This window comes from Dendropsophus ebraccatus, chromosome 12 (assembly GCF_027789765.1).
Source record: "Dendropsophus ebraccatus isolate aDenEbr1 chromosome 12, aDenEbr1.pat, whole genome shotgun sequence".
In the NCBI taxonomy this organism is placed as follows: Eukaryota; Metazoa; Chordata; class Amphibia; order Anura; family Hylidae; genus Dendropsophus; species Dendropsophus ebraccatus.
Window position 1 is genome coordinate 30,600,189 of NC_091465.1, and position 27,237 is coordinate 30,627,425.

General features: G+C 45.0%; 1 long non-coding RNA gene across 1 annotated transcript in view; it reads right to left on the reverse strand.

The window, feature by feature from the left end:
- Positions 1-27,237, reverse strand: part of LOC138770086 (uncharacterized) — a 56,775-nt gene that overhangs the window by 13,477 nt on the left and 16,061 nt on the right. The window lies entirely within an intron of this gene.

Consider the following 27,237-nt stretch of genomic DNA (forward strand, 5'->3'; position numbering starts at 1 on the left):
GGAAATGTCATTGCTTTGTTCTTGGGACTGAAGGGAGTAGAGTTTCTCCTTGAGGAGAGTACCAAAAGATTGTGGAGTCTTAGAGGCCATGCAATGTTCCATTGGGAAAAATATGCAAAATAGCTCTTCTCTTCTCTAGAAGGGAGAGAACTTGCTCTCTGGTGCCACCTATGTACTGACTAGGGACAAGCACCCCCCAAAAAGATGGCGAACTCTTCCATCTGGGAGAGATTCTAGCTCAGTTAATAATCTCCATTCAAGCTTCGAGACTGTTTGTTTTAAAGGGGCAAGTATTGACTTACAAATTTGCTACCTCCAATATGTGGCACCAGAGAGCAAGCTCCTTTCCTTGCGGAGGAGGTTTTTTTTTTGCATACTATGGTTTTTTGGTTTTTTTTGCATTTGCCTATTGAAATATACAATTTTCTAAATATATATAATATTGATTTACAATAAAGATAAATAAGTATCCGTTCTACAAAGCTGAGTGGATCTCACAGGAGAGGACGTGAACAGTAGAAGTCCTTTGAGATCCCTAGAGACTTGCAATGTTCATAGGGAAGGGACAGATCTGGTATTTTTTATTTTTTTAGGATGAAGATGCGCGATATAGCTATTGCTAACTGGCGTCAGCTTCCCCTGCCTCCAGTACACTACCTGCTGCTAATGTGTCTGTTCTCTGGATACTACTTATGTTACTCATGCTGATACTGCTAAATGGATCTGGTAAGACGCAGCAGGATTACTCGACTTTGTGAGCGAGAATCATTTGCAAGACTATTGGAAAGTTCACTCTGCGGTGTATGTGTTACTCATACTGATGAATGTTTCGACAATGGAAATACATCTTGTGTACCGGATCAAGGTGTCTGGTTGCAATAATCAAGGTTAAAAAAACTGACTGGTTAAGACTTCCCTAAAATGCAGTTCTGTTATAATATCTAATGTGATTTTTTTTTTTTTTTAATCATGTTTTTTTTTTCTTCATTACAAACATGCAGTTGCCAAATAAACATGTCCAGAGCCAAAACGGTGACGTTGAGTTTCATTAAATAATAGTTTATGATGCACTAAAGTCTTCTCTAGTCAGCCTGTGCAATGTTAGATCTCTTTTAGTTGGCCACAGTATGGTTTCCGAGAATAGTCTCATTGACCATTGAGAAAGAGTTTCCTGTTTAGGTATAATAAACTTATTCCCATTATATTTAGTGTATAATATTACATTCTTAAAGTGTCCCTGCAACTTTAATAAAAGTTCCATGTGGAGCTGGGTTAAGATATAAGAAACCGCCAGAGCAGTTTGGCTGCAGATAACCCCTTCTCTCTAGGAGAGAAAACCGTTGGCGTTCTAAGAGGGCCTATTACATGGCCTGATGATTGAACATCTTCTATTACACGGGGAGTTTGCTTGTTCGTTGTATTATCCCTGACCCTATTATACAGGGTGATAGCTGCCTAATTTGACAGATAATTGGCCTTAAAGGTCCTTTAACACCCAAATGAGGCAGGTACCACCCCGTGTAATAGAGTAAGCCATCAGCCAAGGAGCAAACAAATGTTCACTTTAAACTTGTCAAAAAATAATCTGTCGGCTGCACATCTTTCCATGTTCTCCAGGTTTTGGATTTTTAGCACCTAATCTGGGATATATGAGCCAGAGTGGCCTGTCTGTGGTTAACCCTTCCCCCTCCTGAAGGTTTGGATGTGCCACACATTCATGTGTATGTGTATGGGGATATGAGGCAGCAGACCGCCGATATCCCCTATGGGCTGCCCGGACGATCCAGCGATCACCCGTCAGTCCCCCCGCAGTCGCCCCCGCACTCACCGAGCGAGGAGCAAACATTCGCTCCTCAGAGCCTGTGGAATAGGGCCTTTAAGCCTGATCCTTTTGTTCTCAAGTAGATAAGCCACCAGATTGGGGCAGATAGCTGTTGGCTGAACAAGTTTTGCCTGACAGCTATAACATGTATGGATATCTTTGGGAAGATTACCCTACATAGCCATTAGATCAGGCACCGGCTGGCCTGCAGACTATTGATAAGGGTTCAATCATTTGCAGATCTTCTGCTGTAAATACTATTTGTCTTCACTATAAAATAATGATTAATGGTAAAGAAATAATCCAGATGTGTTTGCTGGAGGTCTTAATGGACCCAATTACCACGACTCATAGAATCTGCTTGAATATAAAGCCCTGAAATTATCTGAACAAATAGAGATGCTTATCTAATGGAATGTCTGCCGCAGACTGACCTTGCTGCTGTTTGCTTCCGCTGTTAAATCACTGTACTATGAGGAAATTGGTACTCACACTATTTACCAAGTAGTATAGGAGTCACCCATTGGGATTATTTATACATTCACTAACCATAGGGGAAAGGCCTGATCATGAGTGAGCAGCAAGATTTCTGTAATTCTCCATCCTGCAGAAACAAAGCCTTGAAAGAAATGAAGATACCTATACCAAAGTACGAGATGAGGGCGCAAAAGAACACTGGCCTGAGAGAGTAATTCCAATCCTTGCTGTAACAAGCAATTGGTGTGGACCCACAGTGCTACCCAGATTTACGACTGTATTACACATAGAGATGTAGAGAAGGAAGCCAGCGCCGACCTGTCACGTGAGCCCTTGCTGTCTCTGCTATTACAAGCACAGACATTTGTGGTATCCCACTGCTAGTGTTTTCTCTTGTGCACCTGTAATAAAGCTTTTCTCTCAGGTTAAACAAAGTGGTGGATGAGGTATTAAAGGGAACCTGTCACCCCCGTGCTGACAGATATACTTACTGCTTCAACGAAGTCCCGTTGCCGGAGCCGCAGAGCTATCCCTGTCCGAACCCCCGCGCGTGTACACTCATTAGAGATGATTCCGATGCCCATAGAGAATGACGGCTCCAGTCATTCTCTGTGGACGTCAGACTTATCTCTGGGGAGCACGCGCGTGGCTTTGGCCGGGGATATCTCTTTGGCGGGAAGGGCTCCAGGAACGGGACTTCATGGAAGTAAGTATATGGGTCTGCACCAGGGGGTCGGCCGGGCTTTGCCCCGACACGGGGGGGGTTACAGGTTTTCTTTAAGTTTCCCCACTAGGTGTTAGTGTTTCTTATATGTTTATTTCTATGCACAGCTGAAGGAGGTAATGGGTTAATGTTTATCTGTCTACCATGTGTTTTGTGCTGACCATTAGTAGGTGCTCTTTTCCTCTATCCTATCCTCTTTCTTTTGCATACACTCCTCCGCACCACACACAGGCAAGTACACAAAGTCTCCTGTAGGAGGAGTTTCACTAGTGGAGGAAGTGCAGTCAGTTCTACCTAGATTCTCAGTGAGAGAGGACACACAAACCATCGTTCCTGCAGAAGCTAAGCCAGGGCCTGGCTTATGCCAGAACCCTTGTCAGAGACAGTTCAGTGAAGTTGAATCTAGCTACCGGAGTGAGCAGATGCAGCTAGAGACCAACACTTCTTTTAAAAGCTCTACCACTTTCACTATGCAGTGCTAAGCACCAACAAGGGAGAATATTCACCAAGGAACACCCTAGCCCAGAAAAGTGCAGGGCAGTATCCTGAAGGAATAGGAACTGACCTCAGTAGGACAAAGCAACCAGTATACAAAGGTCTACATATCCTACTGTGCAGTGCAGGTAACTGGAAAGAATCAGACACCTAGCTACACCCAGATTACCACAGCTGGGGCTTATACTACCCTACTGGGATGGGTTCTACAATACCAGAGGGCAGAAGGTGCTCAGACACAGTCTAAACGAGTACGAGTAACACTTCTATATATAACACTACTATATATATCTACCAAGGTTCCAGCAGAGTACAAGACTACATTGGGTTGGGGGCTCCTCTTGCAAACTCCTCGCATGGGACTCTGCCTATCACCTGCACCTATACACACACCACCGCACACCTTGGGTTATTTTTCCCCTTCTGTGGGTGGCGGTACCGACAGTCCGGGTGGGTCAGTTGCCACTCATGACTGCCGTGACAAGAGCCCAAGTGACCCACAACAACCTGGAAGGTTACCGCCCATTTTGGGGAATACAGAGGGCCATATAAAAAGTAGGTACCAACATCACACCTGTGTGCTAGTCCTTGACAACTAACATCACTAGCCGTACACCACAGAATTGGCCTCACGGGCTATCTCAGCTACTGGCCGAGTACTACACATTGCGCAGAGAGCAGCAGGCGGGCCGCAGGGAGCTGCAGGAAGGGTGGCCTGGACCATTCAGGAGAGTGAAGGTCTGCTGCCTCCTCTCTTATTACACTATGTGACAGTCAGGAATACGTCTCTATCATGATCGTTTTAATAGGTCATGTGTAAAGACAACAATGTCACCCTAGGGCTGCCAGAAAAACATAGAGACAGCCTATTGCTATGTTCCTACACAGTATTTTTGGTCAGTATTTTGCAACCAAAACCAGGAGTGGATTGAAAACACAGAACGGCTATGTTCACACACTGCTAAAATTGAGTGGATGGCCACCATTTAATGTCAAATCCTGTTTTTTTCCATTAAATAGCAGCTAGCCACTCAATTTTAACATAGTGTGACTTTCTGCATTTTGAATCCACTGGTTTTGATTGAAAAATACTGACAAAAATACTGTGTGGGAACATAGCCTATGGCTGCATCCATGTTTTCCAGGACTCCCTAGGGCAACATCCAACTTTTGCAGCCGCAAAATTTGCCGAACCTGAACCCAAAGGTTGCCCTACCCAAACATATTGATAGGTTCGCTCAACACTACTAGAGAGAGCATAAAAAACTGAGGAACAAGTGCAGTGAGGGAATCCCCAAATCTATAGTTTGTCCAGGCCTTGAACACACTGTACAATCACTGCTCTACTGCTGAGAGAGTCATAGCCCACTCCAACAGTGGATCCACAAGAGTCTGGGCCCACAGGGGATGTTGTGAATTGGTCCTACCTGCAACTCATATTCACAATTCATTATTCAAGTAGTTCAAGTACAAGAAGTCATCTAAAAGATGTAAACATCCACAGTGCAGGGATCAAGTGAGCAAACTGGCCTGGGCCAAGCTGCGGTACTAGTTACAGCCACCACCAATACTCCCTCTTTCCTTTTCTATAGTGAAACTTTTCTTACTTATTTGTTACTCTGTAACGCACTATATGTATTGTCTGCTTTGGAATATAATAGCATATCTGCCAGACACATTTTGAAGCGCTCTCTACCCCTTCCTCAGTAGCCAATCATTGGTTTCTATAGTCATCTGCAGTCCTTTTTCTAGGAAAGCCTCGTACTCTTTTTGCTTCTGGTGTTGTCGATGGAATATAAAGACGTCTTGCTAGTAGTGCATATCATACTCCTATTCCCCCTGTGGCAGCAAGAAAAAGGGAAGAATCAAAGATCTATGAAGAAATAAAGTCTTTAATTAGCAAAACAGTGCCAAGTCTTTGTGTGGAGAGTAGCCAAGGCATCACAAATTCACCAAGGGACCTAACTCAGCCATAGCAAATCAGCGCATTAGACCCCAGAGCCAAATGACGTCATCAGTAAGTAGTTTTCTATGACCAGGCTGTGAATGGTTCTTTGTACATGTATGTAAACTAGCATTAGATTATAACCCTGTTATCCCTAGTCTTATTCATAGTGCATTCCCTTCCAGGAGTATCTGTGCCCATATAATGCTATGTTATATCCCGTAAGTTGTATCTGGAAACCAGAGCTCTGCACGTAGAATGAGTAACCCAGGAATTCTAGTAAATTCTCCATTGTCAGCAGCCTCATTATTAGTCTTGTAAACTACAACTTACTGTGACCTGTTGTCCTCACAATGAGAGCGAATCCACCAACCCAACCTTTATACAGCCAGTATGCTGAATATAGCAAGAAGAGAAATGATGCTAATCAGTATCATACAGCGCTGCATAATATATATCCCATACGCTACCTAAATAACAAGGCCATACAGTAAAGGACAAAATGGTACCAACTAGGGTTGAGCGAATTCATAGTAGTGAAGCGTTTCACAAGGCTCGGTGGTCGGCTGTTTCGCTACTACTGTAGATTCGATCATACAAAGTATCAACCAATAGTGGCATGAAGTCTAAATCAGTACCCATAATGATGCAGCCTGAATATAAAACTGACTGAGCAGCAATAAAGGGGTTATCCAGGATTTAAAGGGAAAATCTTTTTTTTTTTTTTTTTTTTTCTTCAAATCAACTGATTTTAGAAAGTTAAATAGATATGTAATTTACTTCTATTAAAAAAATCTCACGTTTTCCCATACTTATCAGCTGCTGTATGTCCTGCAGGAAATGTTTTATTTTCAGTCTGACACAGTGCTCTCTGCTGACATCTCTGGCCGAGACAGGAACTCTGTCTCGGTTTTCTATGAATCTCCATAGAAAACCTCTCCTGCTCTGGACAGTTCCTATCTCAGATAGAGATGGCAGCAGAGAGCACTGTGTCAGACTGAAAATAATACATTTCCTGCAGGACATACAGCAGCTGGTAAGTATGGGAAAACGTGAGATTTTTTTAATAGAAGTAAATTACAAATCTATATAAACTTCTGATATCAGTTGATTTGAAAGAAAGATTTTCGCTGGACAACCCCTTTAAACAAGCACAGGTACTTTCTTGCAAAAACAGTGCCATCGTTGTCTTCAGGTTGTGTGCGGTATTATAATTCAGTTCCATTCACTTCAATTCACAGAATAGTGCAAAGGGACACTTGAAACTAGCAGAATCAGGATACACTTGTGGGAACAAACATGAGTGGGCTCTGGACAGATGGCCATTAGAGATAAGCGAGCCGGGTTCGGGTTCGAGTCCATCCAAACCCGAACGTTCGGCATTTGATTAGCGGGGGCTGCTGAACTTGGATAAAGCTCTAAGGTTGTCTGGAAAATATGAATACAGCCAATGACTATATCCATGTTTTCCACATAGCCTTAGGGCTTTATCCAACTTCAGCAGCCGCCGCTAATCAAATGGCGAAAGTTCGGGTTCGGATGGACTCGAACCCGAACCCGGTTCGCTCATCTCTAATGGCCCGACATCGGGAAGACACTGGGAAGGCTGTTGCAAGTTACTCTCAGCTGAAACCAACTTGTACTTTCTCCATCTAGACTACTCTTGTTCTGCTCTGAGCACATGTCCCACTCCACCTCTACTTAGAAACTTTGGGAAACCTTGCTATTGGTGGAGAGGAACCTGAGGAGATGGAAAAGTATCTTTCTGTGAGGTGTCCTTTACAGTGATTGGTGGAAAAGCCAACATTCAGCAGGTGGCAGACAGTATACGTGGTTAGTCACATACATACAGTGACATCTAGTGACCAAAATGCAGTAAGACACCAACATCCTCAGAGTACCCTGTAATGTATACAATATCAGTGCCGACCCACATATACATATATACTCTAAGCAGTGGCATATAGGCTCTGGGACACTGCAATGAAACTGAATCTGTCAGCTGCAATTCATGTTCTAAACTGCTGACACTGTCAGGGTACAAACCCACTTGACGTATTTGTTGCGTGAATCAGTCTTAAAAATAAGCAGGCAAAACGCAGGTTGGCTTTATACGATTGTTCTGCGTTAAAATACGCAATTGCGTATTTTTGAAGCGTGAAGCTTGTTGTTAGCAAAGCATCAGTTGTTAACAACCTGTGCGAAAAACGCATGTAGCTTCATGCTTCAAAAATACGCAATTGCGTATTTTAACACAGAACAATTGTATAAAGCCAACCTGCGTTTTGCCTGCTTATTTTTAAAGGGAACCTGTCACCCCCCGTGCCGGGGTGACAGGCTCCCGACCCCCCGTTAGAGCCCCCTATACTCACCTAATCCCTCCGGGTCCCGCTTCTGGAGGTGGTCGGGTGATGAAGATGTCAGCCGCTGCAGCCCGGCGCGCGCGCTGAGAGATGAGTCCAACACCCATAGAGAATGACAGGAGAGTCCAGCGCTCCGTCATTCTATATGGGTGTTGGACTCATCTCTCAGCGGGCGCGCCGGGCTGCAGCGGCTGAGATCTTCATCACCCGACCACCTCCAGAAGCGGGACCCGGAGGGATTAGGTGAGTATAGGGGGCTCTAACGGGGGGTCGGGAGCCTGTCACCCCGGCACGGGGGGTGACCGGTTCCCTTTAAGACTGATTCACGCAGCAAATACGTCAAGTGGGTTTGTACCCTCAGGGTCCATTTACACAAAAAGATTATCTAACAGATTATCTGCCAAAGATTTGAAGCCAAAGCCAAAAACAGACTGTAAACAGAGATCAGGTCATAAAGGAAAGCCTGAGATTTCTCCTCTTTACAAATCCATTCCTGGCTTTGGCTTCAAATCTTTGGCAGATAATCTGTCAGATAATCTTTCTGTGTAAACGGACCCTAATGCTATGTTTACACGGAGCGATTATCGGGCGAATTTTCACGATAATGATCGAATTCAAACGATAATCGTACGTGTAAACGCGGCGAACGATCGAAAAATCGTTCATTTTGATCTTTTAACATGTTCTTAAATCGTCGTTCGCAAAAAATTCGCCGATCGTTCCGTGTAAACAGTCGTTCACTGATTTTACCTATGTGTGAGATAGGCTTAAGCGATCACAAAACGATCGCAAAACTAATTTTCTGTACGATATATCTTTCCATCTAAACACTGATCGTTATAAAAAAATAAATCGTTACTTCGAAATTGTTAATCATACGATCGGGCAAATTATCGCTCCGTGTAAACAACAACGATCAGCGTTTGTTTACACGGAGCGATAATTCGCCCGATCGTACGATTAACGATTTCGAAATAACATTTTTTTTTTTTAAATAACGATCAGCGTTTAGATGGAACAATATATCGTACAAAAAATTTGTTTTGCGATCGCTTAAGCCTATCTCGCACATAGGTAAAATCAGTGAACGACTGTTTACACGGAGCGATCAACGACGATTTATTAACATGTTCAAAGATCAAATTGAACGATTATTAGCTAATCGCTTGATTGTTCGCTGCGTTTACACTGAACAATTATCGCTTAATGCGATCGTTATCGCGAAAATACGCCCGACAATCGTTCCATGTAAACGTAGCATTAGATAGCTGTTAGGTCAAGGAGACACACATTACCTTTCCTATATCTGTCTGTACTTTCAGAATGTAGAAAAAGGCTAAAAAGTGTCAGAAGGTTTCCCAGGCCCTTAAAGGCGTACCCCCAGCTAATTTTTTTTTTTAACTTTTAAATCAACTGATTTCAGAAAATTATATAGATTTGTAATATACTTCTATTTTTTTTAAAAAGTCTTCCAGTACTTATCAACTCGTGAATGTCCTGCAGGAAGTGGTGTATTCTTTCCAGTCTGACACAGGGCTCTCTGCTGCCACCTCTGTCTGTGACAGGAACTGTCCAGAGCAGCAGCAAATCCCCATAAAAGACAGTTCCTGTCTTAGACAGAGATGAAACTGTATATAGCCCAGGCAATATGACTGTGTAAAATAAATAGAAATAGAAAATAGAAATAGATTAGAATAAAAGAACAAAGTTAAGTATCTGACTCTAATCAGTAAATGTAGGTGACATTCCCTTTACATATCTTAAATCTGCAATCGTAGCTAGCATTATCCTGGATTGCACACTCCACTATACACCACACCCTGGAGTTGTGCAGTACGGGTAGTTTACTGCGTGTACATGAATATGATTTGGTCAGAGAAATCTTATATGCATTGTTATAATTTCCTTTAAGAAGCCCGACCACCTTTAGAAAATAGGGTTTTAAGTAAGTTTGCAAAAACTATGTCGGAAGGTGTTTCATATACAAGACAAAAAAGAAACATTAGTTTTGGTAAGGCAGTAAAAGTCCCAGATCGCACCCCTCCCCCATGTCTCCCTTTGGCCTTTGGGTTCCCTCCACACTTGACTTCTGTCCAGCACCTGTTCATGTCTGTCAGACTCTCAGCTCTGTTTCTGTGTCTGGTATTAGCTGTAACCAGGGATCAGGACACTGCTCCAGAGGGTGACTTCATGCTGTGCTTAGATTTTCTTCATATCATAGTTTCCTAAACCCGAAAAAGTACAATATACAAAACTGCAGTTTCACTTAATGATGTCACCACTCTGCCTTGATGATGTCACCGCAGCCTTTTCCTTGGAATATACTAAGTTACACAAGAAGAGAGGCAAGAACAGGCTTGTCCCTTTATTGTGGCTTTCTAGAGACAGAGAATAGGGAGGAAATAGTGAATCCAGTTTGGCAGCCCTGGACGGTCTGACCATATCATTATACGAGCCTTGTAAGAAAGCAGTACACTCATTCCATCAGGCTCCAGTTACAATCTAGGTTAAATAGGGATAAGTGCAGGTTTTAGGCTATGGCTACAGAAGCAGATTAGAGAATGAATACTGCATGTGGGACTAGAAAACGGAATTTTTTTTTTGTATTCCCAATTTTTTTCCAATTAAACATAAAACAAATAAAGGAGAAGTCCAGCTAAAAATTTTATTAAAGTATTATATTGCCCCCCCCCCAAAAAAAAATTATGCAAATCCCCAATATACACTTATTACAGGAAATGCTTATAAAGTGCTTTTTTCCCTGCACTTGCTACTGCATCAAGGCTTCACTTCCTGGATAACATGGTGATGTCACTTCCTGGATAAAATGGTGATGTCACTTCCTGGATAACATGGTGATGTCACGACCCGACTCCCAGAACTGTGCGGGCTGTGGCTGCTGGAGAGGATGATGGCAGAGGGATGCTCAGTGTCCCTCCAGTGCCCTGTGTCCCTCAGTGTCCCCCTGCCATCATCCTCTCCAGCAGCCACACAGCCCGCACAGCTCTGGGAGTCGGGTCGTGACATCACCATGTTATCCAGGAAGTGACATCACCATTTTATCCAGGAAGTGACATCACCATGTTATCCAGGAAGTGAAGCCTTAAAGCAGTAGTAATTGCAGGGAAAAAAGCCCTTTATTATCATTTCCCATAATAAGTGTATATTGGTGATTTGTATAACTTTTGGGGGGCAATACAATACTTTAATAAAACTTTTCACCAGACTTCTCCTTTAAACATAGGCATGATGGGAATTGTAGTTTTGCAACAGCTGGAGGGCAGAAGGTTCTCCATCCTTGCATTAGAGCAACAAAAATCGTACTCAAACATGCGTTAGGAGACTGAAAGATGGTTCATACTCCATAAGATGGCTTTCTACTCTGTAATTGTAATTTGTTATTTACTTCTATTAAAAAAATCTCCAGTCTTCCATTACTTATTAGCTGCTGTATGTCCTGCAGGAAGTGGTGTAGTCTTTCCAGTCTGACACAGTGCTCTCTGCTGCCACCTCTGACCATGTCAGGCACTGCCCAGACCACTGAAAGTACTGGAAGACTTGAAATGTTTTAATAGATGTAAATTACAAATCTCTGGCACATTCTGGCACCAGTTGATCTGAAAGAAAAAAAGTTATGGTGAACAACCCCTTTAAGGCCAATTGGTAAGGCTGATGAAAAGAAAACCATTGAAGCAAGGACAATGACAAAGAAGAAACAAAAAAGGGTAGGAATTAAACTCAGGATGACAATTGGTTACATGTTCCTGTAAGAAAAAGAAGGAAAAGTGATGGGGGGGGGGGGGGGGGGGGAGACCAAACAGGAGGCATTTATAATAGCAAGCCAGGAGTGGCAATGGGACATGAGGGGAAGAACAAACCCAGTTAGGATACAGGATTGGGCCATTGGAAACATAAAGGAGTACAGCTTCTGGGGCTTTAGGAATTAAAGAGTTTATCCAGCGCTACAAAAACATGGCCACTTTCCCCCTACTGTTGTCTCCAGTTTGGGTGGGGTTTTGAAACTCAGTTCCATTGAAGTAAATGGAGCTTAATTGCAAACTGCACCTGAACTGGAGACAAGAGAGGGGGAAAAGTGACCATGTTTTTGAAGCGCTGGATAACCCCTTTTAAGATTCCTTTGTTTTCATGGATAATACGTCAAGCCCTATTACACGGGCCCATCTGGAGGATCGATCCCTGCTCCCTGTTGGCATTATTACACGGGTCAATCTGGAGGAGCAAGCAAGCGCCGACCTGTCAGGTCAGCGCTCATTTTCTCCTTGTTCCCCGCTCGTTGGCGCTATTACACGCACAGACAGCGAGCAGGTAAGAGTGGGGAGGCCGCGGGGAGCTAAAGATCTAAAGATCGTCTGGGAAGCCCATGGGGGATAGCGGCGATCTGCTGCCGCCGCTCCTCTTACACAAAGCAACGGCCAGCAGGCCCTCGTTATCATTGTAATTTTTTTCAACATGTTGAAAGACAAGGATCACCCGATATCATTTAACACTAGCTATTACATTTATCATTGAACACTAGCTATTTTAACACTAGCTATTACACCAAGTGATTATCAGTGGTAACGGCTCATAATCGGACTAGTTCGGCTGATAATCACTTGGTTTAACAGGGCCTGTAGGGTAGCCTCCGAAAAATTCTGCAGAAGTGGACATGCCCCCCAGATATGCATCCCTCCCGCCCTTGAGAGTGTGTGTGTGTGTGTGTGTGTGTGTGTGTGTGTGGGGGGGGGGGTGATCATACTGTTTTCTGTTCTTCAACAATTGCTTTAATCTACAAGGCCAAGGCCTACAATTACTAGCAACATATAGCCCTGTATAATCCTAAATATAAAGTCACAATATTAACAAGGGGGCCAAACAGGACTGGCAATCCCAATTTTCATATATGTGATCTTTCTCGTTGCCTAACAAAGTAAAGATGTGCTCATCAAACCTGCCAAATTTGGCAAGACTGACTGTCCATCTGACGTGTATGGTGGCCTTCTGACTCCCCTAACATCGGGGGCGTAACTAGAAATGTCTGGGCCCCATTGCAAACTTTTAATTGCCCCCACCCCCCCTTTTTTTGACTGACCACTAAGCCGTCAGGAGTGCTTTCACCTAAAGGGACATTTGATCATCCTGGGAGGCCTTCTCAGCCACCTGGTGCTGCAAATAATGACAGCTCAGGGGACCCAGTAAATTGCTGAGGCGGGCAACGGGGCCCCTGATACAGTGGGCCCTAAAGCAGCCGCTATGGCTGTTACAGTGGTAATTACACCTTTTCATTTTCTAAGGGCCCTATTCCGCTGGACGATTATCGTTCAGATTATCGTTAAATCGTTCGAATCTAAACGATAATCGTTCGGTTGACGATTCAGTTAACGATTAACCCCTTAGCGACCCATGACGTATCTGATACGTCATGGTGCCGCGGGGGGTGTTCAGAGTGGGGTCCCGCCGGGACCCCGCTCTGAACGGCGCTAATCCCGGCTGACATGTGCAGCCGGGCAGTGCCTCTATTAGCCGGCGCGGGTCCCGTTTCCGCGCCGGCTAATTAAGCTTCTGAGTGCAGCTGTCAAACCTGACAGCTGCACTTAGAGGCTTCAGACCTCACGTCCCTGTCTAGTGGGACGGATCTCCCCCCGCAATGCGATCGCGGGGGGGAGATCCGTTCTTCTGCCCGTGCCGGGCCTCAGCGTCGGAATGATGCTGATCCCGACTTGGCAATAGATTGCTATGGCCTGCAGCAGGCCATAGCAATCTATCACCGATCTGATGGACCTTTGCTGTGTATATACACAGCATTGATCTCTATGAGAGATCAGTGCTGTCTATATACAAGTCCCCCAGGGGGACTTCTAGTTAAAGTAAAAATAAAAGTAAAAATGTTTTTTTATTAATAAAAAATCCCCTCCCCCATTAAAAGTCCAAATCCCCCCCCTTTTCCCATTTTATAAATATAAATAAATAAACAAATAAACATATTTAGTATTGCCGCGTGCGTAATCGCCCGAACTATTAAATTATCACATTCCTGATCTCGCACGGTAAACGGCCTAAGCGCAAAAAAATTGCGCATTTTTGGTCGCATCAATTCCAGAAAAAATTTAATAAAAAGTGATCAAAAAGATTTTAAGGGTATAAACCCACACACCGTATACGCAGCAGATATGCAACAAAAACGCAGCAGATTTGTTGGTACAGATTTGATGCTGTCTTCAGTTATTTAGATCTAATCTGCTGCGAGTTTGCTGCGTATCGCAGCAGCAAATACGCTGCATATATGGTGTGTGGGTTTATACCCTAAGGCTACAAACCCACTTGGCGGGTTTGCAGCGAGTCCCCTTGCTGCGTATTTGAAGCGAGACTCGCTGCAGATCCCAGCCCTATACTTTTAATGGCAGACAAACACGTAGCAGGGATGTAAATCCCTGCTGCGAGTTTGTCTGCAGCCCACCCCATTAACCCCCCGGCCGCCGGAGCTGATACTTCACCTGATCCCGGCTCCGGCGGTTCCCGATGTCTTCAGCAAGCCGGAGCGGGGACCAGGTGAAGCATATGCTCCAGCCAGCCGCCCGCAGCCCCAGCCACCTGATCGCCGCCCCCCCCCCCCCCCCCCGCAGCACCGAGCGCACGCCCCCCCGCAGCACCGATCGCACGCCCCCCCCAATCGCCCCCCCCGCAGCACCAATCGCTCGCATGCCCCCCGATGGGGGCTGCAGGGGGGGCGATCGAGCGCCCAGGGCTGCAGGGGGGCGATTGGGGGGGGCGTGCAAGCGATCGGTGCTGCAGGGGGGGGCGTGCAAGCGATCGGTGCTGCAGGGGGGCGATCGGGCGGCCGGGGCTGCGGGCGGCTGGCTGGAGCATATACTTCACCTGGTCCCCGCTCCAGCTTGCTGAAGACATCGGGAACCGCCGGAGCCGGGATCAGGTGAAGTATCAGCTCCGGCGGGTTAATGCGGTGGGCTGCAGACAAACTCGCAGCAGGGATGTACATCCCTGCTGCGTGTTTGTCTGCCATTAAAAGTATAGGGCCGGGATCTGCAGCGAGTCTCGCTGCAAATACGCAGCAAGGGGACTCGCTGCAGACCCGCCAAGTGGGTTTGTAGCCTGAAGAACATATATCTGTTAACAATGGTTTGAATTTTTTACAGGCCATCAGATACAATAAAAGTTATACATGTTATATATCGTTGTAATCGTAACGACTTGAGGAACATGCATAACCAGTCAGTTTTACCATAGGGCGAACGGCGTAAATGCAAAACTCCCCAAAATCAAAACAAATTCCTGTTTTTTTCAATTTGACAGCGCAAATGATTTTTTTCCGGTTTTTCAGCATATTTTATGGAAAAATAATGCCTGTCATTGCAAAGTACAAAAAATAAGCGCTCATATAAGTCTCTAGGTGAAAAAAAGTGCTATGGACTTTTAAACATAAAGTGGAAAAAGCAAAAGTGCAAAAACGAATATTGGCTTTGACCTTAAGGGGTTAACCACCGAACGTAACAACCTATTTTTATTGTTGCTTGTTCACAAAACGTTTGCAAATCGTTCGCATTGAATAAGACGTTCGGTCATTCGCAGTAGATATGAACACAATAGCTAAGAAATAGCGAAGAAAAAACAATCGCAAATACAATCATAAGTAACGATTATTGTTCCATGGAAATGAGTGAATTTTTTTAGGTCTTTCGCAATAGCGGTCGTTTGAAATCTTTAATAGCTAACGATTATGCGAACGATAATCGTCCGGTGGAATAGGGCCCTAAGGCAGGGGTGCACGGCATATGGCCCTTTAACTGCTGCAAAACTACAATTCCCATCATATCTGTATAGCCAAAGGGTGTTGTGCACCCCTGCTCTAAGGTAACAAGTGATCGCTAGGGATCCTTTAAATTTGTTGGAGGAAGTTGGAAGGCCCCCATACAGAGGTCCCGCCAGCGGGTCAGTCAACTTTTCACTAAAGTATATGAGGTATATGACCCCATTGTTCTCAGAGAGATAAGCTGCAGTCAGAGCACTCTGGTTGTGGCTAAAGACCCATCCTCATAAAGAAAACAGAAATGCTTTCACCTAAAGGGACTTTTAAAGATCCTGGGAGGCCTTTTCAGCCACCTGGTGCTGAAAATAATGACAGCTCAGGGGACCCAGTAAATTGCAGAAGCGGCCAACGGGGCCCCTGATACAGTGGGTCCTAAAGCAGCCGCTATGGCTGCTACAGTGGTAATTAAACCCCTGCCTTACATGATGTTAGAAGAAAGAAGGATTGGCCATGTTAAATTTCAACTGTCTAGCACTGTTATTTTTAGGGAGATAAGTTGCTATCAGAGAAATCTTATCCACCGTTCCCTCCTCTGTCCATTGAGAACGCATTCATGCTTAGGGTCCCCATACACTTTATTCATTGCTCCAAGTGGTCAGTATAAGGTGTATAGGGCTCAACTGATCACCAACAGATAATGTCAGTGGAGATAGGGGTTGGACATGATGGAAAATTACTGTCTGACCCTTTGGTTCTGGGAGAGATAAGCCACATAACATAGAAAACATAGAGAACACTTGTCCATGCCGAACTTCTTGTGTTTGGGATGACGATCATTCAGCCATCAGTTATTAGTATATGGGGACCCTTAGCCTATTGTATGGGGGAATGTTATGCTGCGTACACGGAACGATGATTCGCCCGATCGTACGATTAACGATTTCGAAATAACGATTTGTTTTTGATAACAATCAGCGTTTAGACGGATATATCATATGGAAAAATCGTATTGCGATCGCTTAAGCCTATCTCACACATAGGTTAAATCGGTGAAAGACTGTCTACACGAAACGATCTACGATTTTTTTGCGAACGACCAACGACGATTTGAGAACATGTTCAAAGATCAAAATGATCGATTTCTCACTCGCCGCTTGATCGTTCGTTATGTTTACACGGAACGATTATCATTTAAATGCAATCGTTATCGTGCAAATTCGAACGATAACTGTTCCGTGTAAACGCAGCATTAGAGATAGCACCTATCTTATGTAGGCTGTATATGGCTGGTATATGTATGTATCATATTCTAGGACAATGAAATCATCAATTGAAACTGTAATCACTTTGCAATTTGATACATGACTTTTGTATTATAAAATGAAACTCTTATATCCTTATCCATTCTATGTGTTTGGTTGCTGAGCTCTGCTGTATACTAATCCTAAAGGGTAATGAAACAAGAATCTATTGTTATAGCTAGTGACTCCCCTATGCAGGTAGTATCCCTTCAGGCCACAGGTACATTAACCTTTAATGTATTTATAGTAGTTTTCCATAGGAAGAGAGTCTTGACAGATGTAGAATATGACATTTGCATAAGTGACGTTATCTAAGGTAAATCCTGAGTTAATCCTGTTCGGGGTAACATAGTTTGTACAATTAACATTACTTGATTACTCCATTTACATCTCTTTTATCAAAGCACAGTCCACATCTAATGTTATCAGAGGAGACAGCCCTGCGTCCTTCATTGGGAGCTGGGGTACTACAAGTCCTAACATGTCTTGCCAGCTGTTGTTACTAACAACAGGTCTTGTGCATATAGGCCTACAGCTACCCATCTGCTCCTGCGTTAACATCCAATCCAGCATTGATTCACTCATTATAACCCATTCAATTAACAATTCTATTAAAGTAACGTCCATGGTTCCCTTTAGGTCACGCTCACGTTTGGCATATATGCTGCGGGTTGTAAAATCCGTAGCAGAAATGTGGATGAGTGGTGTAGGTTTAGTTGCAGACCTAGGATTTTGAGTGGATTTCAAATGCACAAATTTTATTTATCTTAATGCAACTTACTCTGCACAAATGTTTACATATTTTCCAATGTAATTTTTTTAGTGCAGACTGTTCACAAAAACAATGGATGACGTGGACCTTACAGTAAAGCCTCTATAATACGGGGCAATGGAGAGGAGAAAACGAGCACTGTCTGCTAGCTGCCTGCTATTACATGTGTCTGCAGCAAGAGGGTAAGAGCAGGGGGGGGCCATAGGGAATCGCTAGATTGTCCGGGCAGCCCATAGAAGATAGCGGCGGTCTACTGCTGCCGCTCCCATTCCACTGAATGACAGCAGCAGATCGTTGCTAAGTTGTTTGTCTTTCAACATGCTGAAAGACAACTACAGACAATGATCAGTCGACATCATTCAATAATCGTTTATTAATAATAATAATAATAATAATAATAATAATATTAGGGCCTTAAGTTTAGGTTTGCCCAAACTTAAACACACTGGGGGAGATTTATCAAACATGTTGTAAAGTGAAACTGGCTCAGTTGCCCCTAGCAACCAATCAGATTCCACCTTTCATTTTCTAAAGATTCTGTGAGGAATAAAAGGTGGAATTTGATTGGTTGCTAGGGGCAACTGAGCCAGTTTTACTTTACACCATGGTTAATAAATCTCCCCCACTGTACTTGAGTCCTGGAGACTGGACAAGATGGATACAGCGCTAGGGCTGCCTTGAAAACATGGATACAGCCTTAGTAAGGCTGTATCCATGCTTTCCAGGCAGCCCTACAGCTGCATCCATCTTCTCCAGCCCCCAGGATTCAAATGCTGAGCATCCACTTTGGTGCAAACAGTTTTAGGCTATGTTCACATTACGTGAACATCCAGCCGTTCCGTGATCTTTCCGGCCGCTGAGCTCTGATGCAGGCACATCAGCGCGCGCCCGCATCAGAGCTTCCCATAGCCCACAGTGAAGCAAGCGGCCAGACAGGTGTTTTTTCCGGCGCCGCATAGGATCCCGGCCGGAGCGCATACGATTTGTGTACGCTCCGGCTGGGATCCCATTGAAAATAAGCCTATGTTCCACCCCTCAAAACTATGGCCGTAGTTCTGCGGCGAGAACTACGGCCGTAGTTTTAGGGTGGTATTACACGGAACGATAATCGGCCGAATTGGCCCGATTCGGCCGATTATCGCTCTCTGTAATAAATGCAACGATCAGCCGATGACAACGATCATCGGCTGATCGTTGATATAGGTTAGAACCTATTTTCGTCGGGCGCCGACCGCGCACCGCTGCGTGTAATAGCGGTGCGTGGCCGGCGACTAACGATATACATTACCCATCCACGTTCCAGGGCTGCTCCTGCCGTCCGCTTCTCCCTGCGTCCCGCGCGCTCTAGCGTCACAGAGGCCTGTCAGCTGATAGGCCGCTCAGCCAATCACAGGCCGCGGCGGTCCCGGCCTGTGATTGGCTGAGCGGCCTACCAGCTGACAGGCTGCTGTGACGCTAGAGAGCGCGCGGGACCCCCGGGAGAAGCGGACGGCAGGAGCAGCCCTGGAACGTGGATGGGTAATGTATGCCAGTTTAGCAAGGGCTGCAAGGACATCGGTAACGATGTCCTTGCAGCTATTGTCAAACGATTATCGGGCCGTGTAATAGGTCCAGTAAACGAGCAACGATCTAGCAGATCGCTGCTCGTTTACAGGTATTATCGGGCCCTGCTCGGCCCGTGTAATACCACCCTTACGTAGTGTGAACATAGCCTTAGGCTATGTTCCCACACATTATTTTTGCTCAGTATTTTGCAACCAAAACCAGAAGTGAATTGAAAACACAGAAAGGCTATGTTCACACACTGTTGAAATTTCGTGGACAGTCGCCATTTAATGACAAATAACGTCTGTTGTTTTAAAATAAAGGCAATTATTTGTTATTAAATGGCAGCCATCGACTAAAGTTCAACAGTAAGTGAACATAGCCTTTCTGTGTTTTCAGTTCACTCGTGGTTTCAGTTGCAAAATACTGATCAAAATATTAGGCAAAAATACTGTGTTGGAACATAGCCTTATTGTAAGTTTGCTCATCCTCTAAGGCAGGGGTGCACAGCATATGGCCCTTTAACTGCTGCAAAACTACAATTCCCATCATATCTGTATAGCCAAAGGGTGTTGTGCACCCCTGCTCTAAGGTAACAAGTGGTCGATAGGGATCCTTTAAATTTGTTGGAGAAAGTTGGATGGCCCCCATACAGAGGTCCCACCAGTGGGTCAGTCAACTTTTCACTAAAGTATTTGAGGCAACTGTAAGGTCGGGTATAGGGTGGGCAACGTTCACCGACAGATGATGTTGGCACAGTGGAAAATCACCTTCTGACCCCATTGTTCTCAGAGAGATAAGCTGCAGTCAGAGCACTCTGGTTGTGGCTAAAGACTAGAGATGAGCGGGTTCGGGTTCGAGTCAATCCGAACCCGAACATTCGGTATTTGATTTGCGGGGGCTGCTGAACTTGGATAAAGCTCTAAGGTTGTCTAGAACAGTGATTTTCAACCAGTGTGCCGTGGCACACTAGTGTGCCGCGACACATGGTCGGGTGTGCCGCGGGGAAAGTTCACCAAACTATGGTGCCCCTGTGAAACAGGAGAAAACAATGGGGGAGAGAAACCTGGGGATGGGGGAGAAACAGGAGAGAGAAGCAGGGGGGAGAGAAGTATGGGGATGGGGGAGAGAAACAGCGGAGAGAAGCAGGAGGGAGAGAAGTATGGTGGAGAGAGGCACGGGGGAAAGAAGCACAGGAGAGAAGCATGGGGGAGAGAAGCAGGGGGAGAAGTATGGTGGAGAGAAGCACAGGAGAGAAGCAGGGGGGAGAAGTATGGTGGAGAGAAGCACAGGAGAGAAGCAGGGGGGAGAAGTATGGTGGAGGGAAGCACAGGAGAGAAGTAGGGGGGAGAAGTATGGTGGAGAGAAGCACAGGGGGGAGAAGAAAACAGGCCCAAGTTTCACACTGAGTGAGTATAAATACATTTAGAATCTATATTATTAACTATATGTATAATATGTACTGTTTTAGTGTCATTTTGTGCCATTTGGTTGGTGGTGTGCCCCAGGATTTTTTAAGTATAAAAAGTGTGCCGCGGCTCCAAAAAGGTTGAAAATCACTGGTCTAGAAAACATGGATACAGCCAATGACTATATCCATGTTTTCCACATAGCTTTAGGGCTTTATCCAACTTCAGCAGCCACCGCTAATCAAATGCCAAAAGTTCCAGTTCGGATGGACTCAAACCCGAACCCGATTCGCTCATCTCTACTAAAGACCCGTCCTCATAAAGAAAACAGAAATGCTTAACCATGCCAAACATATCTGTGTATGAGGGGGGATGGGTAGAGGATACAAGAGATAATGTTTGGCTGTCAGTTTTCCTATTTACTGGATATATCATAATGAGAGGTAATCTGAGTTTGACAAATGTGAATAAAGGCAGATAGATTTCTATCCTTAGAAGAGGTCCTAAAACGTATGGATTTAAATTTTAAACAAAAAGGGGTTCATGCAATATAGCACCAGACACCTACTAAAAACAGGAGCCTATTATGGGAAAGGAATCTCCAGGGCTTCACTCCCACAGCCTGGGTGTTTATATTTCCCCACAGCGGTCTCATGGTGATGAGGACGGGGGATCCCTCTGCGCACTTCATCATTCGCTTCACTAAAAGAGATTGCAACAACTTGTCAGTGCCAGACCCTCATCTGGAGAAAGGGGACTATGGCACAGCACTCATTTCCACTACATCGGAGCTAAAATATGCAAAATCAAAAGATTAGTGTAACTACATGTCATGCAAAAGTAAAAATATACAACTCTTAGGAAAGGGTTGTAAAACCTTGGCCCTCCAGCTGTTGCAAAGCTGTTTAAATCAACTGAAAGTGCCAGATATTTGTAATTTACTTCTGTAAAAAAAAAAAAAAAGCAAGTCTTCCAGTACTTATCAGCTGCTGTATGTCCTACAGGAAGTGGTGTATTCTTTCCAGTCTGGAGAGCAGGAGAGGTTTTCTATGGGGATTTGCTACTGCTCTGGACAGTTCCTGACATGGGCAGAGGTGGCAGCAGAGAGCACTGTGTCAGACTGGAAAAAAAATACACCACTTCCTGCACAACATACAGCAGCTCATAAGTAGTGGAAGACTTAAGATTTTTTTTAATAGAAGTAAATTACAACTCTCCTGCACTTGCTGGGACCAGTTGATTTAAAAGATTTTTTAGGTGAACTATGCCTTTAAGAAAGTTAATTTTCACTTGAAGCATCAGCCCCCCACCCCCACCTACTATGTACGTTTAGCATAGAATAAGTTCCTTTGGACCCCTCAGGCACCATCTATTCCTACACCTGTCGTAACGCACAAGGACACCTGTCATACAGCCTAATATTCTGTCTATAGTCCGTCGCCAACATAATCGCTCCAATTGAGGATAAACACATACGGTATGTGAACCGGATTATGTCAAGTGAATGCAGAAAATGTCAAATGTGCATTGATGCTCTTTCCCTGAACGAGTCATTGAACCTAAGGAAGCAAACATAATGCGTCTTCAATAGACATCAATGAGGGGCAGTGAACCATCCGGCGAGTCTCAGGTCACATACGCCTGATTTGCAGTCGCAGACCTAACCAAGGTTGTCGTGTTTCCACAATACTCTAGATAAGACTGTGTTGACATGAAACCGGCGTCTTGTACACCTGACTGAATGACAGCCCACAGACAGGGATAAGTATTCCAGTCTCAGAGACACCTGTAAGACACCTGATCGCGCAGCGCTATCATGTTCTTTATCCCCAGGCTCTGTCTGAACTATCTATCTTTACTTACAATAGGTGACGTGTGTAAGGAAAGTGACTGGGAAGATTGTCTAACAATGCATGTGTGGTGTCCGACCATGTATATTATGTATTACACACAAGTCATTCAATATGAAGAGAGACTTATGTATGTGGGTGTGAAGTGTCAGCTACAAGCCAGCTAAAGAGCTCACCTCTTGGCCAGGTAACAATAACCCTATAAATGTTTAATATAACCGTAGACAACAAGCATATATGTATATTTTTTTAAGCTAAGCTGTGTGCAGGGGCGGACATATACTTCAAAGGGCCCCTGTGCAAAAAATGCGTTTGGGCCCCCATAACCCATCCGTTTCTCCATCTCTCTGCCTTGAAGGCGCACACATATGTACACCCGGGTGTCCTGGTTTCTCGGGAGGGCCCTACAGCACACTGGGGTACCTGTGGCTGGGGTACCTGTAGCCAACCAATAGGACTGATCATGGGGGGCACCCAAATAAAGAACCCGTCAGAAGCGACCTTGTCCCATCTTGGACTGATGTATCTGTGACCACAACTCCCGGAATAACAATAACTACAACTCTCAGAAAGCCTTACACTTATGAAGCTCTCCGAGAATGCTGGGAGTTGTAGTTTCTGAGAAGACAACCACTTGAGCTGCCTGCTCATTTGTACTTCAAATCCCAGCACATCCTGAGGACGTCAGACTGTCAGTAGATGCTGGGAGTTGTAGTGTTTGCAGCTGTTGTACTTGGAGGGTGCTGGGTGCATTATACACTGGATGCTGTGTGGGGGATGAGAGTATATAGATCAAAGTGTGGAAGTGACCCCAGAACAGCTCTAATAGGGGATAGAACAAATGGGCCCTTAATCTCTGCTGTGGCACAGGTGGGATACATGTACTGTGTATGTGGCTGCACAGGTGGGATACATGTACTGTATGTGGCTGCACAGGTGGGATACATGTACTGTATGTGGCTGCACAGGTGGGATACATGTACTGTGTGTGGCTGCACAGGTGGGATACATGTACTGTATGTGGCTGCACAGGTGGGATACATGTACTGTATGTGGCTGCACAGGTGGGATACATGTACTGTATGTGGCTGCACAGGTGGGATACATGTGCTGTATGTGGCTGCACAGGTGGGATACATGTACTGTATGTGGCTACACAGGTGAGATACATGTACTGTGTGTGGCTGCACAGGTGGGGTACATGTACTGTGTGTGGCTGCACAGGTGGGATACATGTACTGTGTGTGGCTGCACAGGTGGGATACATTTACTGTGTATGTGGCTGCACAGGTGGGATACATTTACTGTATGTGGATGGACAGGTGGGAGACATGTACTGTATGTGGCTGCTTAGGGGGGGATGAAAGATAAAAACAACCATGCTGCAGTGGGGAAAGGGGCACAGATATTGGCTAAAAGGCATAAACTTACAATAAAACTTACAGCACCAGAGAGGGGGGTGGGGGGCTCTGTGCTTTCTCTTACACAGTCCACCCTCTATCTTACAACTTCCAGCAGCCTGACAGACACACTGACAATAATCACTCACTGTCAGTGCTGCTGCTGTTGCTCCTCTTTACAGTCCTGTCCCTGGCAGCCATAACCCTGCAGGATCCCTCCAGCTCCAGTCACCACATGCTCTCTCTCCTCTCCTCCCCACACAAGGTATGCCAGACAGTGGAGTACAGGAAGGGGGGGCGTCTGTCACCACATGCTCTCTCTCCTCTCCACACAAGGTATACCGGACAGTGGAGTACAGGAAGGGGGGGCGGCTGTCACCGCATGCTCCCTCTCCTCCCCACACAAGGTATGCCAGACAGTGAAGAGGAGAAGCAGCCCTGACCGGGCACAGCATCCAGTCACTAAGGGGCCTCACAGGAGCATGGGGCCCGCACTTCTCGGGTGCTGATGCCGCCTGGGGGCCCACTACAGACATGCACCATGCTAAGCTGACACTTTAGAGTCTGAGCCTGGCGGGCCCCTCTATTTGCCTGGGCCCCTGTGCAGCTGAACTAGTGATAGGTCCGCCTCTGGCTGTGTGGTCTTCAATGGATTTAGGGGGGTGTACCTGCACACACAATATTTCTATGGAGAACAGATGGTTAAAGGGGTTATCCAGCACTACAAAAACATGGCTGCTTTCTTCTAGCTATAGCACTGCTCTTGTCTCCAGTTCAGGTGTGGTTTGCAATTAAGCTCCATTCACTTCAATGGAACTGAGTTACAAAACTTACACCCAAACTGGAGACAAGAGTGGTGCTCTCTCTAGAAGAAAGTTGCCATGTTTTGTAGCGCCCGATAACCCCTTTAAATAAGGGCCGAGGGGCTACAGAAGACAATCGGCCTTTGCCAAGTCTCTAGTCTACAAGGCTCAATCAATTGTGCGGGTGGGGGTATTAGGAATGCTCATTTGTCTTATAATCGACCCTTGTAAAAGGGCCTTAAAGCGAATGTATCACTAGGAATTACAAAATAAGATTTTTATACAGCCTGATCGGCGCCGCCAGCGATATCGCTTCATCCGATGGCGATATCGCTTCATCCGACTGTTGTCTGGTCCCCTAGATCTTCTCAATTATGTAAGTATGTAAATATGCCAATTTGGTGCACTGGAGGCGGGCCCAGCACCCCCACTGCACTGACATCTCCCCCTCTCAGTGATGAGACTTGATTCTGGAGGAGGCGTGTCACCAAGGGGAGAAGATATCGGTGTACTGGGGTTGCTGGGCCCACCTCCAGTGCACCAAACTAGCATATTTACATACCTATATAATAGAGAAGATCTGGGGAATAAGGAATCGGGTGGCGGTCAGAGGAACGGACGGCACTCTTGGCCAATCACATTTTGTAGAAATCCTATTTGTTAATTCCTAGTAATACATTTTAATTAAGTAGAGTTATGCTGCGTTTACACGGAACGATTATCGTTTTCACGATAACGATCGAATTTGAACGATAATCATACATGTTAACGCAGAGAACGATCAAACGACGAGCGAGAAATCATTCATTTTGATCTTACAACATTTTCTTAAATCGTCGTTCGCAAAAAATTAGCAGATCGTTCCGTGTAAACAGTCGTTCACCGATTTAACCTATGTGTGAGATAGGCTTAAGCGATCACAAAACGATTTTTCCGTATGATATATCGTTCCGTCTAAATGCTGATCGTTATAGAAAAAAAATTGTTACTTCGAAATCATTAATCGTACAATCGGGCGAATTATCGCTCCGTGTAAATGCAGCATTAAGTCTGTTAGGGTGCGTTCACACCTACAGGATCTGCAGCAGATTTGATGCTGTGTTCAGTTATTTAAATGAAATCTGCTGCAGAAAATCAGCTGCAGATCCTGTAGGTGTGAACGCACCATTAATAAAAGCATTGTGCAGCTGAATTTGAAAACATCTGACACTTCTAAACTGCAATATCATCTGTCAAGAGGCCCCCGTACACATCAAAGAGTCAGTCAATCGCACTAAAACCATCAAGTTTCGCCAACCTTTCTTTATATGGGGGTTTAAAACTACTCTGTACCCACAATCTGCCCTCCCCCCACCGCTTGTACTTTCGCATAGCTGCTTTTAATCAAAGATCTGTCCTGGGGTCCGTTTGGCAGGTGATGCAGTTATTGTCCTAAAAAACAACTTTTAAACTTACAGCCTTGTGTCAAATTGGGGTACCGTGTTGCTTTAAAGTATCCAGTCACTTAAAAAAAAAAAAAAAAAAAGAAGCACTCCGCTGAGTGATTCTCTCCCAGGAGCACTATAATCTCCATCTTGCTGCAGGAAAGGGGTTCTATTGACTTACATGGCAGAGAATCAAGTGCTTAGCTATGTCCTTCTCCCAACTGTATCTAACGATCTGTGGGGGTCTAAACACCCAGACATGGCATACATTTTACAGTGCCCATTTAACATCTATTGGGATATCCCTACCATCCTCAATATCTCATGTCAGTAAAAACAGGGTTCAATATTTACCTTGCATATAACAGTGGTGCACTTGAAGGGGTTATCCAGCGCTACAAAAACATGCCCACTTTTCCCCCTCTCGTCTCCAGTTCAGGTGTGTTTTGCAATTAAGCTCCATTTACTTCAATGGAAATAAGTTCCAAACCCCACCAAATCTGGAGACGAGAGAGGGGGGAAGGTGGCCATGTTTTTGTAGCGCTGGATAACCCCTTTAAAATGGGAAACTTCTGCATTACCTGGTGTTACTATTACCAGTAGTACGATGATGCAAGGACTATCAGATGTAAATGCTGAAGACGCCACGGTGCCTGTTGAGTGCTGTCAGCCCTTCAGCTGGTGATGCAGGTGGGGGTGCACCGCCAATCTCATATTGATTACCTATCCCCAGGACAGGCCATCAGTTATGAAAACCTGGGACCCTCCTTAAATTAACAAAAACATATCCACATAGTTTAGATCCATGAAGCTCAGCACGAGTGAACACAAACAGATAAGGGCTGTCTGGGGCCGCCTTCCACCTGCATTGGGTACCTGCTAAAAAATAATTTTACGAATCTTAAGAAGACAATGGGAACAGTCACAATCTGATATCCTGACTACTGCTCCATGCTGGTTGCAATATGTATGTATTTACTGTGAAGAATACAGGAACAATATATCATGATTAGGACTGAGATCTGTAGTTCTCCAGATATTGTAGTCACACGGTGTCAGTGACAAAACCTCATTGTACTCATCCCCCCTTTTTACGCTCTTCTACCCTCGGGTGTTTTCGGAGATTTCTAGCCTGTGGGCAG